We start from the raw sequence: 15,230 nt of genomic DNA, 5'->3' as shown, positions 1-15,230 counted from the left end.
TAGATGCCAATCCCATCTACAAAATATCTCCACAGCAACATCTAGACCAGTGTTTGACTAAACAACTGGATGTCATAACCTAGCCAAGTTGACACATAAAATTAACCATCACACCCACTGAACTTGAAAATCAGTTTCCTGATCTCCCAGGATTCCAGAACAGAAAAATAAACACAGTGCCCAACCAAGGAAAGAGCCTGTTCCAATTTGCTAAAGCTTCTCTGAGGAAAAGATTGAAGGCATCCGGAACACCTCTGTCAGCTGGGAAGGCATGTGGCTGGCGTCTGCTGGTTCTTTGTTCCCAGATTGTGTTGCTTTCAGCTTCTGATTCCAGTGGCTTCCTCTCTCTCTAGGCATCTGTGGGTCTTCTCTTAGCTTCTTTGGGGCAAAGTCTGGATTTCATCTCTTGGCTTCCCTTGGCTTTCTCCAGGTTCTGGCTATTTCTGCGAGTCCTTGCTAAGCATCTCCTGGGGTATTTCTGACTGCATCTTAAAACATCTGTGTCTGTGTCAACTCTGAGCTCTGTCTCTCTCTCTGAGCTCTCTTAAGGAATCCAGTAAACTAATTAAGAGCCACTTTGAATGGGCAAGGTCATATCCCTATAGAAATAATCTAATCAAAAGGTCCCACCCACAATTGGGTGGTTCACATCTCCATGGAAACAACCTGTTCCTGTTTGCTAATGCTACCATTTTGCAAAACACCAGAAATGGATTGGCTTTTATAAGGGGGTTTATTTGATTACAAAATTACAGTCTTAAGGTCATAAAGTGTCCAAAGTAAGGCATCAGCAACAGGGTACCTTCACTAGAGAAAGATCATCAGCATCCAGAAAACCTGTTAGCTGTGAAGGCACATAGCTGGCATCTGTTTGCCCCAGGTTGCATTTCAAAATGGCATTTTCCAAAATAACTCTCAGCTGCAGCTGCCAACATCAGGGGTTCGCAACTCCAAGCATGTTTAAGCATCAGCGTCAGCCAGCAAATGTCTGGGCCTGTGTGGCTCTTTTTAAAGTACTCCAGTAAAACTAATCAAGACCCATGCTGAATGGGTGGGGTCACACCTCCATAGAAATAGTCTAATCAAAGTTTTACCCACAGTTGGGTGAGTAGTATCTCCATGGAAACATCTGATAAAGATGTCACTCCCTAATCTAATCAATCAACCCCCACAAGACTGCATCAAAGAACATGGCTTTTTCTGGGGGACATAATATATACAAACCAGCACATAACCTAATCAAAAGATCCCCCCCACAATAAGTCTGCACCTACAAGACTGAATCAAACAAAAAATGGCTTTTTCTGGACTACGTAATAGATTCAAACTAGCACAGAGCCTAATAAGATGGCCATCATCTTGGGAAAATGATGGCCTATAATTACATCCCTGTTTCAGAGGTCTACAAGGTAAGTTGTCTGTCTGGAAATTTGTGTTCAATAAAGGAGATAAAATTTCTCTTTAGAATTTTGCAGGTCAGATAGCACTGAAGATGTTTTTACTTACTCTTTAGTGAAAATTTCAAAATATTTTCAATAGTCTTTACATGGAATTTATGAAGCACAGGAAAGCACAAAATCAAGAAAAAATAATCATTCCTTCTTTGTAGCTATTAAATCTAAGTGAGAATATTTCAGCCATAAGTCAGCTTAGCAGGCAACTAGCTAGGGAAAAAAGAATATTTTCACCCTCAGCAAGGACTCCTTACTGTTGGTTAAATGTTGACACTTTCCCCTGCAGGGTACAAGGAAAGAGGTCAAACACTTTAAGAATAACAAAATAGTTTAACCTGTGCTACAGGGGCTTGTTAAGCAGGACCTGTCTGTGGTGAGAAAGTGACAGCTTTTCTGAGACTTTTCCAAAGCTGTCAACTTATCAAGCACAATTGGCCCTATAACAAGCTTCTCACTTTCACAAATGCTCTGGAAAAGGGACTTTCTTTTTCTCTTAAAAACATATAAACCTGTGGCAAATAAGTAAATAAGCTTACAATAATTATGAATAGAATGTTTTTTTTTAAATTAATGTTTTGAATGATTTTCAAATTCATCTGTCTATCTCTCACCAGTCAATGTAAGGATTTGAGATTAGCTTGTTTTACAGGGTACACCATCACTACAGAATAAGGAATTTATAATCTGAAAGTATGAAACATTTTCCAGAAAGAATAAAATTTGTAACATATTGACCTAGTTAGATCCTTTGGGAAGGAGATAGTAGAATCATATTATGAATGAGTCTGTTCCTTAGCTTGTATATACAGCCAAAGATAGCTAGCTGTAAAAGATAGTCATAAAAGTAAAAATTATGGTAAATACATTTCAATTGCTTGTTTTCAAAATAATCTAACATTAATTTGTTCTAAAACTGATTTTTTTTTTTTTAGTTTTAGAAGCATGGAATAATTTTTTTACACTGACATGAATATGGTTACATGATTCAAGTTACATATTTTGGTGATATACTAAGTATTTGTACTCACATCTCAGCTTTAAATTTATAATCTACTGCAATAATGAGCTTTTTTTCATCTTTACAAGACAACCTTGCATTTAAGACCAATATACAAATCTACAGTTTCTTTATTTATATAGGGAACTAAAAAATAAATGGATTTAAAATAAGCAAAAAGTATTTGCATTTCATTATTTACAACCTCAAGTATGTGATTATTGACTTGAAATCAGATCACCATCAGGAGCAACGGCATGAAGTACATCAGAAATCTCAATTCAGAGAGAAAAAATGACCGCTTGATGTGATTTCTCTCATCAAAGCTAAATTAGTCCTACTGTAAGATTTCTAATAACATTTTTTCACTGGTTTTATTTCATAATACTTTTATTTGATACTATTTCACTCAATTCAAAATTAATGCCTGTATTATTTGACAAATATGTACTGAATGCCTATTATGCCCCAGGTATAACCCTAGGGGCAAGATCATGAACAAAACCAAAAAAAATCCCATAGCTTCATGGAGCTTATATTTTAGACAAACACATTAACCTGGAGAAAGGGACAGAGATACTTAACCAATAAAAAGGTTAAAAAAAAAATAGGTATCACTGAAATGATGTTAAGTGCTATGGAAAAACATGAAGCAAGGTGTTTAGGGGTTGTTGGGGTGGGTGATGTGTTCTTTTATTTATGTTGGTCAGGAAAGGCCTCATTCGTAGTTGACATTTAAGAAGAGACATGAAGCATATGAGAGAATGAGCTTCATGGATAAAGGGAAAGATTTTCCAGACACAGGCAAAAGCAAGAGCCAAGGTGTATAATTAGGAAACTGCTTGCTATGTTTTAAGGAACTAAAGACATCAAATCATGGGAGAGAAATGAGTAGGGGGACAATGGAGAAATACAGTCAGCAAGGGGCAACAGGGCCTTGAAAGGCTATGACAAGGACTTCTGCTCATACCCTGAGAAAGAAAGCAAATCATGACAGATCTGAGACAGAGAAGTGACATGATTTAAGTATTAAAGGGATCACACCAGCTCTTCTGTTAAGAAGAACCAGGATTCACTAACGGATTTTATGAGGGTACATAAAAAACAGAGAAATCAAGGAGGAGTCCAAGGTTGATTCTAAGGAATTTTTGGACACATTACTTTGAAATGTCTTTCAGACTACAAAGTGGAGATGTCAAGTAGGGAGTTGGATATACAAGCCTGGAGTTGATGAGAAGAGTCTGGCCTGGAGATATAAATTTATCAATTTTTCAGTGTAAAGGTGAAATTTAAAGTTTTGAGACTATAATACATCACCAAGAAGAGTGTGTATGGGGGAGATAAGCAGTCCAAGGGATGAAAACCAAAGAGTTTCAAACTTGAGGTCAAAGAGATCAGTAAGAACCAGCAAAGGAGGTGGCCTAAAAGCCATATTTTAAAACATGGGTTTTGAAAAAATACTGTTGTTATTAGGACTGAACTTTTCTCCCACTGAATTTAGCAAGGTAAGATTTTCATCTTTGTAAAAATTGCTTTTTAGAGGGATGCATGTGAAAGTCTCAAAGGAGTAAATCTATGAAAACAAACAAAGGGGAAGGAGAACAGGAATAAAAAAAATAAGAAAAACTTCAACAAGATTTTCTCAAAACAAAGAGAAATGGTGAAAAAGCTAGAGGAAAGGGAGAGGTCTAGAATGTATTTTTCTTAGTACGGGTGAATTTATATTCTATTTCTATGCTGACGATAATGACCAAGAGGGACAACATTGTGGATGTACTGGATTCCATCTGTGGGGGTACTGGCCTGAATCACAGACAGCTTTATCTGTGGTTACTGAGGGAAGACAGAGCATATGAGCACAGGTGCAGGTAACTGGGTGGGTGTGGAATATTGAGGAATTTTGCTTCTGTTTGATTTTGTATCCTCAGAAAAATCAGAGTAATATCAGATGATGGTGAGAACCATGAAAGAAGTATTAGAGGTTGGAAAGTAGGTATGAAATAATTGTCTAACAGAGTGAGGCAGAAATTGGAATTCAAAAATATGCCAAGATTTCCAGGAAGCACCAAGGACTTGCTTGAGTTTTGTATTTACAAGACTAAAGTGGCTTGTGTTGGTCTTTTTCTTCTGGCTAGATTCAGCCCCATAAATCCAGGAACAGAGTTTGTGGATTCGTTGGATTCAACCAGATTTGGGGGTTTTCCAGGATAAAGGAAGAACAGAGTTAAAAGGTATGCACGGAAATAATTATAATGATGGGCCATTTATAATATGGGTAAATCGGGCAGTAAGAAAATGAGGAGTAAGAGGAACTGTGAAAAAATTGGTAGGACCAGAGATGTTATGTTCTCATGGGGTCAAAGAACACATGTCTATGAAACACTTAACTACCATGTAAGACATTGCTAGTACTCTTGGATATTGAATGACAAAATAAAACATTTCTATCCTTAAGGGTCTTACAGTTTAGTAGGGAAATGATGTATCATAAAGTTTTGTTTGTGATAAATTTATTGAATTTCTTTAATAGCACATGGCTCCAGGTATAGTTCATTATAGAAGAAAGGAAAGCATTCAAGTTTATGAATATAAATGTGAAACACCAAACAGCTATACAAATACACACAATAAAATAACAACTAATTTAAAGATGAGGTTAGGATATTGTAAAGCCATCAGACCCCTATAGAAAGCAGCTTCCTGCCACAGATTCAGTAGCTTCTCTGTCCCTTCCTCAAAGCATCACCAAGGTGAGTTGGGGATGCATCTTCAGAATCTTTCTTTAGTGTCTTATTCTCTATTGGAATCTCTCATAAAAGACATTGATGAGAAAGACTGTGTCTTGATCTACTTTGAAAATCCAGCACCTAGAACAGTACCTGGGACAGTAGACAATATAAACATGGCACTGGGCATAGATAGCTAGATTTAAATATAGGAGATATAAACGTATCAATGCAACATCAACATCAATATCAACAAATCAATATCATTTTGGGAGGAAAGAATCAGAGGCAGACTTGTAATTCATTCTCTCCCTTTATCAGGGAATGCCCCAGGGAGAGAAAGAAAGAGGTTGCCTGCTAAACCTTCTTTAAAACACGCTGATGATCACAATCCTGACAAACACACTGCTAATGAGATAGTACCTAACTATAAAATGCTTTTAGCAGGATGTGTCTGTTTCTGTCTAGGATTGCTTACAGTAAACAAAATTAGAATTTATGGATTTATGGAGAATGTTTTCTGGAAAATATCATGTATATAAAAATGAGTATAAAGTGAATATGCTTCATGACTGGAACATCTCCCTTTTGCATAAATGATGCACCAAAGACTTCTTCTATTAAATATGAGCCAAAGTATATCCTAATGTTTCATTGGAGAGCTGTGTTTGCAACCCCTGACTTCTCCCTGCATTTCCTGTGTTTTGCAATTACAATTACTTGAAATTATTAGTAAAGTCCGACTGTGAGTAATGTTTGATTCTTTTGACACTTATGTTACAATCTGATCCTTTATTTCACTTCAATAATTCTTAAAGGCATGAGAATGGATGAAGTCAACTGAACCAGAGGATGTATAGAACAAAAAAGAACCCTGAAAGTAGCCAAAATTTAGAGATTAGGAAGAGAAATAAAAGAACACTAAAACAAAATAGCAAGATAGGAGAGAAAATGGTTGAGTCAAGAAATCTGAAAGAGAAGAATAAATGGTTCAAGGAAAAGGGAGTATTAATTTCTGCTGGTACTGCTAACAGTTCAAATAAGATAAATGCAGAAAATGATGCTTGGATTTGGTAACAACGGAGATTATTAGCAAGTGATGCTTCCATGAAGTGGTGGAGACGAAAGCCAAAAATAAGTTATCTGAGGAGGAGTTGTAGGAATAGAACTAGATATCCTATGTAGCTCAATAAATTTAGCTATAAAAGCAAGTGGAGACAAGGATAGTCACTGGAAGGGAATGTGGTATAAATATCTGTTTGGGAAATCATTTTTGTCTCTTTTTAACATAGGTGTTCCAGTTTGCTAATGCTGCCCTTATGCAAAATACCAGAAATGGATTGGCTTTTATAAAGGGGATTTATTAGGTTACAAAGTTACTGTTCAAAGTCCTTAGAAGTGTCCAGACTGAGGCATCAACAAGATACCTTAACTGAAGAACAGCCGATGGTGTCCAGAACACCTCTGTCAGTGGGGAAGTCACGTGGCTGGTGTCTGCTATTCCTTTGCTCCCATGCTGTGTTTCAAAATGGCATTTTCCAAAATGTCTCTGGGTTTCTCTTACTTCCTCTCTCTCAGCTCCTGTGCATCCTTGCTTGTTCTCCCAGGGTGTTTATCTCTAAATGTCTGGGGGTCCTCTCTTAGCTTCTCCAGGGCAAACTCCAGGTTTCATCTCTTAGCTTAGCATCTCCAAGCATCCTTCTGTCCACATTTCCAAGCATCTCCAAGTGTCAGCCTTGGCTCTGGAGCTCTCTTAAGTAGTCCAGTGAACTAATCAAGAACCACCTCCCCCAAATGGGTGGGGTCCACACCTCCAAGGAAATAATTCAGAGTTCTCACCCACAGTTGAGTGGGTCACATCTCCATGGAAACAACCTAATCCATATATCCCACAAGATTCTATTAAAAGAACGTATCTTTTGTGGGGGACATAATATATCCAAACTGGCACAATAGGATAATCAGTAAAATATTTGAATGTTTACTGGAATTTCAAATAAAATCAGGATACTAGTGATGCAAGTGTGAGAAGGAATAACTCTAGGTGTATGCCCCTGGGAAAGCACGTGGGGAATGGAATCCAGATCAAAAATGATGAGATCAGCTCTCAATAGGAACAGTCCTTTTGGTTGCACTGAAACAGATCCATGGCAGAGGAAATGACTGAGGTGGCTTTGTGGATTTCTTCTGTGGTATTGGTAAAATTGAAAGAATACATTGTCCTTGGTCTCAGTGATGTCCATTCTTATGAATCTGTCAGATGAAGAGTATGGGGAAGTATATACACTAGGTACACAAAGGTAAGATAAATAATCTTCATTCACTTGCAAGTTATACAGCTTGCAGCACTTGTGTGAAATAATTGTGTACTAAAACATGCCTTTGTACCTATTATCACCTACCCTAGGTAGCAACAAGTAATACAAAGATTTAACATATGTGTGTGTGTATTACAGATAGCAGCTATAATAAAAAGTGGGGATAGGCAAGTCTGAATTATACGGGGCAGGCTTCAAGCTGGAAACTCCGTTAAGAGAAGCTTGCTGGCTGAAGAAAGGGCAGACATTTCTTTTCTCTGACTTCTGACTTCTTCAGTTCTCACTTCCAGACCTCCACTGACTGGATGAAGAGATCCCCTCTTTCTGAAGGCAATCTCCTGTATTGACTGTAGATGCAATCTGCTTACTAATGATCTGTTTACTTGATATGTAGGAAAAACAACTTAGTATATGTGACTACTAAATAAACAAACAAATGGAAGACCTCTAGGCATAAACTTACTGCACTCTCAATTAGAGACTTTATTCAAATAATAAATAAAAAGAATAACTAAATTTTTGCATACTTGGAAACCAGGTATGGGGATAGAGAGAACAGAATGTATGGAAAAGAAGATCCTCAGGAGAGAGAAACTTAAAGAGGATGGTATGGCTCTGAGGAAAAAGATGAGCAGTGATATATTCTCTGTGAAGGATATAGGTGGAGAACATTTAAGCAATGATGACATATTCAATACGGCTTGCTTTAGAAAGAATCTAACAATTAAGATAACAACAATTTGAAGCTGGCAGGAAATCAAAGCAAGATTTAACCATGACAACATAAATGTTCAAAAAATACCTCAAATGTTTGAGAAAAATGTATCTTTGGCATAATATGTGAGATAGGAGTTCAAGGCATTCTGTTTTGCTATTAAAGAAATTATAGCCTCAGAATTCAGGAGGATCTTGTAGACATTCAGGCAACTGGTCTAATTTATGTTAAAATCATCTTTTAGCTTCAAATATGTCTCATAGCCACATGAATCCAATCAGTTATTTAACTGATTTGTGCTTCATTCTTCTCACATGAAATGATAATCAAATCTGCTTCAGAGGTTGTTACAGAGAAAATAAGTATCATTGGCCATTCTTCACATTATCAGGTTAGATATTGATTAAAATCTGATTTGTATACAAATATGCAATTTCCCAAAAATAACCAAATGAAAATTATTAGCAAAAGCTCAGTTGTGACATAGGATTATTGATGTTCAACTAATGATCCCATAAAAGTGAATACTTATTTTTAAATATAAAAAGTAAAATGTTTAGATAAAATGTCACAAATTCTAAATTAAATAGTTGAAAACAGAGTTGCCCTCCCAGCTACGAACTAACATTAAATAATATTTTGGTTCTCCCTGGACCCACCAAAATTCAAGAATAGGATAAAATTGGTGAACTATTTTATAAATTTTAATAGTTCAGTCATCTGTTTCTGGTGCCATCACAAGACCACTGGATTACAGTCAGAAAAAATAGGTTAGAATCACATATCCGATGTTTCTTATATGTCACCTGACCTCATTTGCCTCCTGGCACTTATCTACAAAGGCGGAATATTGGTCTGTCAATGACAGATATATTATCAGGAGTAAAAGAGATGGTAAACGTTAAAGTGCCTAGCATAATGCAGTAATACAGTCAAAGTTCAATAAATAAGTGTTTTCTAGTACACTTTCTATTGGGGTCATGTTATTTTTGGTGAGCATCCAAAACCCCCAAAGCAAACCTCTCCCCAAATTACAGTCATGGTTCCCTCAACATTACCAGTTTTAGACTTTGCACATCTGTTTTGAATAGGTCCCACCTCCAAACTTTGAATTATTTTTTACTTTAGGAAGAAGAAAGCATATACCACTTCCTTCAATTCTTTTCTTTTTTCACTATTGTTCATCTTGTTCCCTTTCTGAAGTCAGTGTCACACCTCCTTTTATAGAGTGTGTTTGATGATTTACAAACACCTTCCCAGAGGTGGCTGGGATGCCGGGAATACACGTAGGCTGTCAGGATATTAGAACAGAGACCAAGAATAGCAGTGCCCCAGAGAATGCTCTCTCCTGGAAGTTTACTAAAGAAGCATTATTGGGACCAGGGAATGAAATGTGTTACACCTCCAATTTCAGGGCTGCAAACAGAAAAAGTACATTGGGAGAGAAAGCTATAAGGGTCTCCTCCCAGGCCATATTTACATTTGCAGCAAAAATTTTAAAAATAAACATCAGAGACTAAAGATTATTTATGGTTATTTCAAATTTACACCACTTTTACAAGAAGGTACATATATCTTTTGTAATAGCAGATTAATCACAGAAATTAGAGAGGAAAAAAAAAACAAAAACCATTTAGTTTCAGCTGTTCATCCCACTTACTCTTCAAACTTTATTACTAGGAGGATTTGACTCATCTTAAATTATTCAAGCACCTCACCTCATCACTTTTGGAGGTAACTGTTTCTCATTTTAATATCCTCATCTGCCAAAAACTTCCTAATCTACAGCCTAAATTTTCTTTTGCTTGGTGTCAAGCCATTGCTCTTTATTACACCTGGCTGACTTTTTCAACACCAGGGAAAGATATAAATGGAAGGGACAGCTTTAGGAGAGAAAAGCAGGTGGGCACATGGGGACAGGTGATGGGAGACAGAGTTTTGAGTCTGTTCCATTCATTTTTCCTTTATGAAATAAATACTAATCCTTAAAACACTGCATCATCTTACTACATTCCTACTCAAAATTTGCAATTGCTCTGGATTGCCCTAGGATAAAACCCAATTTGTTTTGCTTGGGATTCAAAGCACATAACAAACTTGTTCTTAGTTAATAACTCTAGCCTTGATTTCCACAATTTTTATAGAGAAAACATCCATGAGTAGAAAATCAATCTTGACTTTTCTTCAAATAGTCTTTGTGTACTGTTTTTTTTTATAAAAATGACATGATTTTTTCTCAAAATTCCCTCAGTATTAAAGTTTTAAACATATAAAGTAAGTTACAAAACTAAAAAAAAAGTTCAAAGGACACAAATAGTTAAATTAGAGAAGTACAAATTGCTAACACATACATAGAGAAAAATGCTTAGACTGCTAGTAGTGAATAAATGCAAATTATAGCTCCAATAATATGCTGCTTTTTAAACAACCACATAAGTTAAAATTTTAAAAAAGAATTTTGAATAATCATTTTATAAATGTATGTAATTTCTTAACCAACACCCTATTGATAAATAATTTTAGTTAAAATTTTTCCCATTATACAAATTATGTTGCTATAACACTCTTGAACTTGTCCTATTTTCTCCTCAGATACATTTCTATAAAAGGAAGTTCTGAACAAGCAATACCAAATTGTTTTGCCAAGCTGCTTTCCAGAATGTTTCAGTAAATACTATATCCCTCTCAGGGCTGGCAGGCACAGTATGTTATGTGCATTACACAAAGTCACCTGGCCAAACACATTCTTGGGGGATAGGGGGTGAGTAGGCAGAAATTCAGACCATACTTTGCTTGCCATATCCTTTGCCCTTCTAGAGGCCTGACATTTTTTTCATCTTTGTTGTTTTTATTAATAAACACAATTAAGGCATTCCATCTTCTCCAAGGTTGCTATTTCATAATGTCTTTTAAAGTTGCCTCATTCCCACTGACACAACTGCTTCTTATTTTCTTTCTTTTAAACAGAAGAAATTAATTTAAATAACATTTTCTTTTTACCCCAATACATCCAAAATATTATCATTTCAACATCAAATCAATATAAAAATTACTAATGAGGTACATTACATTCTTTGTTTGGTACTGAGTCTTCAAAATCCAGTGTGCATTTTACATTTACGGCACAGCTCAGTTTGGATGAGACACACTGCTAGTGCTCAGTAGACACAAGTAACTTTTAGCTACCATGCTGGGCAGCTCAATAATGTGCTGAAAATGGAGTATACAGCAGTGAACAGAACAAACAGACAAGGTCTCTGACCTCCTATAGCTGCCATTCTTGGGTGGAAGACAGATATTAAAGAAGTAAATAATTTCAGAGAGTGATATGTTATTAAGCAAATAGCACATGGTATTTCGGTAGAGACAGAGAAGCTGCCTTACATGGCCTGAGTAGGCAGGAGAGCATTTCAGAGTCTGATACCAGAAGGAGGCATTAACCACGGGAAAATTACTACTTGTATCAGTCTTCTATTGCCACAATAACATTCCATAACAGCACCCCCCACCCCCCCAGTTCAGAGCCTTCACACAATTATATTATGGCTCATGAGTCTACAGGTTGTCTGGGAAGTTCGGTCCCAGCTTGGCTCACTCACACATCTGTGGGCAGCTGCAGGTTAGGTTCGGTGGCTCTGCTGATCCTGGCTGGGCTCTCGTGTGTTTGGGGTCTGCTCTCTGTTGGCTGTCTTAGGATGACTAAGCTCTCTTCTATGGGGCTTCTAAGGCTCACTCCCAGCTGTTCTCGTGGCAGAAGTAGGCATCCAAGAGAGAACGTGGAAGAGTTCAAGGTTTCCTGAGGCCGAGGCTCAGAACTACAGCACTTTGTGCCACATTCTTTTGGCCAAGACAAGTTACAAGACGAGTCCAGACTCAAGAAGTGGGGAAACAAGATTCTGCCTCTTGATGGGAGAAGCTGCAAAGTCACATTGTGAAAGGTGTGGGTACAGGGAGGGGTGGAAAATCAGGGCTTTTTTTTTGCAATCAATCACCAATATTACTTAAAAAGGTCTCCTTTCCATCAGAAAGCTCTAAAAATTCTAAACTTGTATGTGCCCAATAAAATAACCTCAAATATAAAAGCCAAAATATAACTACAGGGAGAAGATGACAAAATTGCCCTTATAGTGGAGGTTTCAATGTGGCTTTTGCAATTACTGAAAGGTCAAGCAGAACAAAAAAATTGGTAGAGATACAGAAGTGTTGAACATGATTTCCCAGCTTGACTTAATGCATGTGTTCAGTGAACACAGATTTTTTCACCAGACATATAGGCAGGCTGGACATACAGCAGTGAACAAAAGTTAGGGATCCCTCTCCTCAGGGAGTTTATATTCTGTCCCCAGGGAAATGTTGCCCTTGCTTTGTCTTTCAGCTACCCAGGCAGCAGTTTATTCCCCAAAAGTGTCACCATCTCGGGAGAACTATTCCAATTATCTGTCCCAGACACCGGCAGGTCCCTGGAGGGGAAACGATTGACCAAGCTGCCTGCACTGCGCACCCCCCCCCCACTCCCAGCTGCAGCTGCCCAGGCCTACGGCAATCGCTCCTCCCACCGCCCACTCCCGGGCCCCGCCCTCAATTTCTTAATAAACTGCCTCATGTCTGTATTTGAAACCAACGTGAGGTTACTTTTGAATTCTACTCCAGTTTTATTCTTTTCTTACACACAACAAATTGTCCTGACACCACACAGATAGATCTAATATGATCTACTATATTAGAAAACAGCTTTATACCCATCTTGAATTTTACCCATAAGTGGTTTGACTATTGCCATTATATTTTATTATCTACTAATGCAAACCCCATATCAGTTCGCTGCTTTTAAAAAATGCCTTAACACTTTTTACCTATTATTTTTACAGATGAATTTTAAAGTAGTTCAGTTGGGATTTTCATTGCAATTGTTTTGTATTTATATTTACATTTAATTTTAGAGGAGATAAAATTTTTATTATATTGTTTGCCTTCTAGGAAAAATATTTCATCCTACTAAATTATTTTATGTCCCTCAGTGATATCTTATAGTTTTCTTCATATAAGTCCTGCACATTTCTTGTTAACACTATTTATAGGTTTTTTAAAGTATTTTCCATTTTTATTACTAGGATCTATTTTTCATTACATTTTATAAGTGGTTATTGCTGGCATATTTTTTTTTTTCATTTTTATTGAGATTGTTCAGATACCATACAATTATCCAAAGATCGAAAGTGTACAATCACTTGCCCCTGGGTACCCTCATACAGCTGTGCATCCATCACACTTAATTTTTGTTCAATTTTTAGAAAATTTTCATTACTCCAGACAAGAAATAAAGTGAAAGATGAAAAAAGAAAAAAAGAAAAGGAAACTCTAATCCTCCCCTATCTGTAACCAACCCCCCTCAATTGTTGACTCATAGAATTGGTATAGTACATTTGTTACTGTTTATGAAAAAACGTTGGAATACTACTAACTGTAGTATATAGTTTGCAATAGGCATATATTTCTTCCCTATATGCCCCTCTATTATTAACTTCTAATTGTATTGTCATACATTTGTTCTGGTTCATGGGAGTGATTTTTAGTATTTGTACAGTTGATCATGGATATTGCCCACTATAGGATTCAGTTTTATACTATACATTCTCATCTTTTGACCTCCAACTTTCCTTCTGGTGACATACATGACTCTTGAGCTTCCCCTTCCCACCTCATTCACACACCATTTGGCACTGTTAGTTATTCTCACATCTTGCTACTGACACCCCTGTTCATTTCCAAACATTTAAGTTCATCCTAGTTGAACATTCTGCTCATACTAAGCAACCACTCCCCATTCTTAAGCCTCGTCCTGTACCTTGGTACCTTATATTTCATGTCTACGAGTTTACATATTATAATTAGTTCCTATCAGTGAGACCCTGCAATAATTGTCCTTACGTGTCTGGCTTATTTCACTCAGTATATTGCCCTTGAGGTTTTGTCATCAACACATTTTTTTTTTAATATGGTTTTGTTCACTCACCATACATTCCATCCTAAGTAAATAATCAATGGTTCTCTGTATGGTCATATATTTATGTGTTCACCACCTTCATCACTATCTATATAAGGGCACCTACATTTCTTCCACAAGGCAGGAGGGAGAGTCAAAGAAGGTAGAGAGACAAAAGAAAGAGGAAGCAGCAAAAGGAAAAATAACCTTAAATCAAAGTAGAGTAAAGAATCAGACAATACCACCAATGTCAAGTGTCTAACATGCCTCCCCTATCCCCCCCTCTTATCTGCATTCACCTTGGTATATCACCTTTGTTACATTAAAGGAAGCATAATACAATGATTCTATTAGTTACAGTCTCTAGTTGATGCTGATTGCATCCCTCCCCCAATGCCTCCCCATTTTTAACACCTTGCAAGGTTGACATTTGCTTGCTCTCCCTCGTAAAAGAACATATTTGTACATTTTATCACAATTGTTGAATACTCTAGATTTCACCAAGTTACACAGTCCCAGTCTTTATCTTTCCTCCTTTCTTCTGGTGTCTCACATGCTCCCCACCTTCCTCTCTCAACCATATTCATAGTTATCTTTGTTCAGTGTACTTACATTGTTATGCTACCATCTCCCAAAATTGTGTTCCAAACCACGCACTCCTGTCTTCTATCACTCTGTGATGCTCCCTTTAGTATTTCCTGTAGGGCAGGTGTCTTGTTCACAAAGTCTCTCATTGTCTGTCAGAAAATATTTTGAGCTCTCCCTCATAATTGAAGGACAGCTTTGCTGAATATAGGATTCTTGGTTGGCGGTTTTTCTCTTTCAGCATCTTAAATATATCACACCACTTCCTTCTTGCCTCCATGGTTTCTGCTGAGAGATCCACACCTAGTCTTATTAAGCTTCCTTTGTATGTAATGGATCGCTTTTCTCTTGCTGCTTTCAGGATTCTCTCTTTGTCTTTGACATTTGATAATCTGATTATTAAGTGTCTTGGCGTAGGCCTATTCAGATCTCTTCTGTTTGGAGTACGCTGC

This window comes from Choloepus didactylus, chromosome 3 (assembly GCF_015220235.1).
Source record: "Choloepus didactylus isolate mChoDid1 chromosome 3, mChoDid1.pri, whole genome shotgun sequence".
NCBI classification, from domain to species: domain Eukaryota; kingdom Metazoa; phylum Chordata; class Mammalia; order Pilosa; family Megalonychidae; genus Choloepus; species Choloepus didactylus.
Note: the sequence above shows the minus strand (reverse complement) of the source record.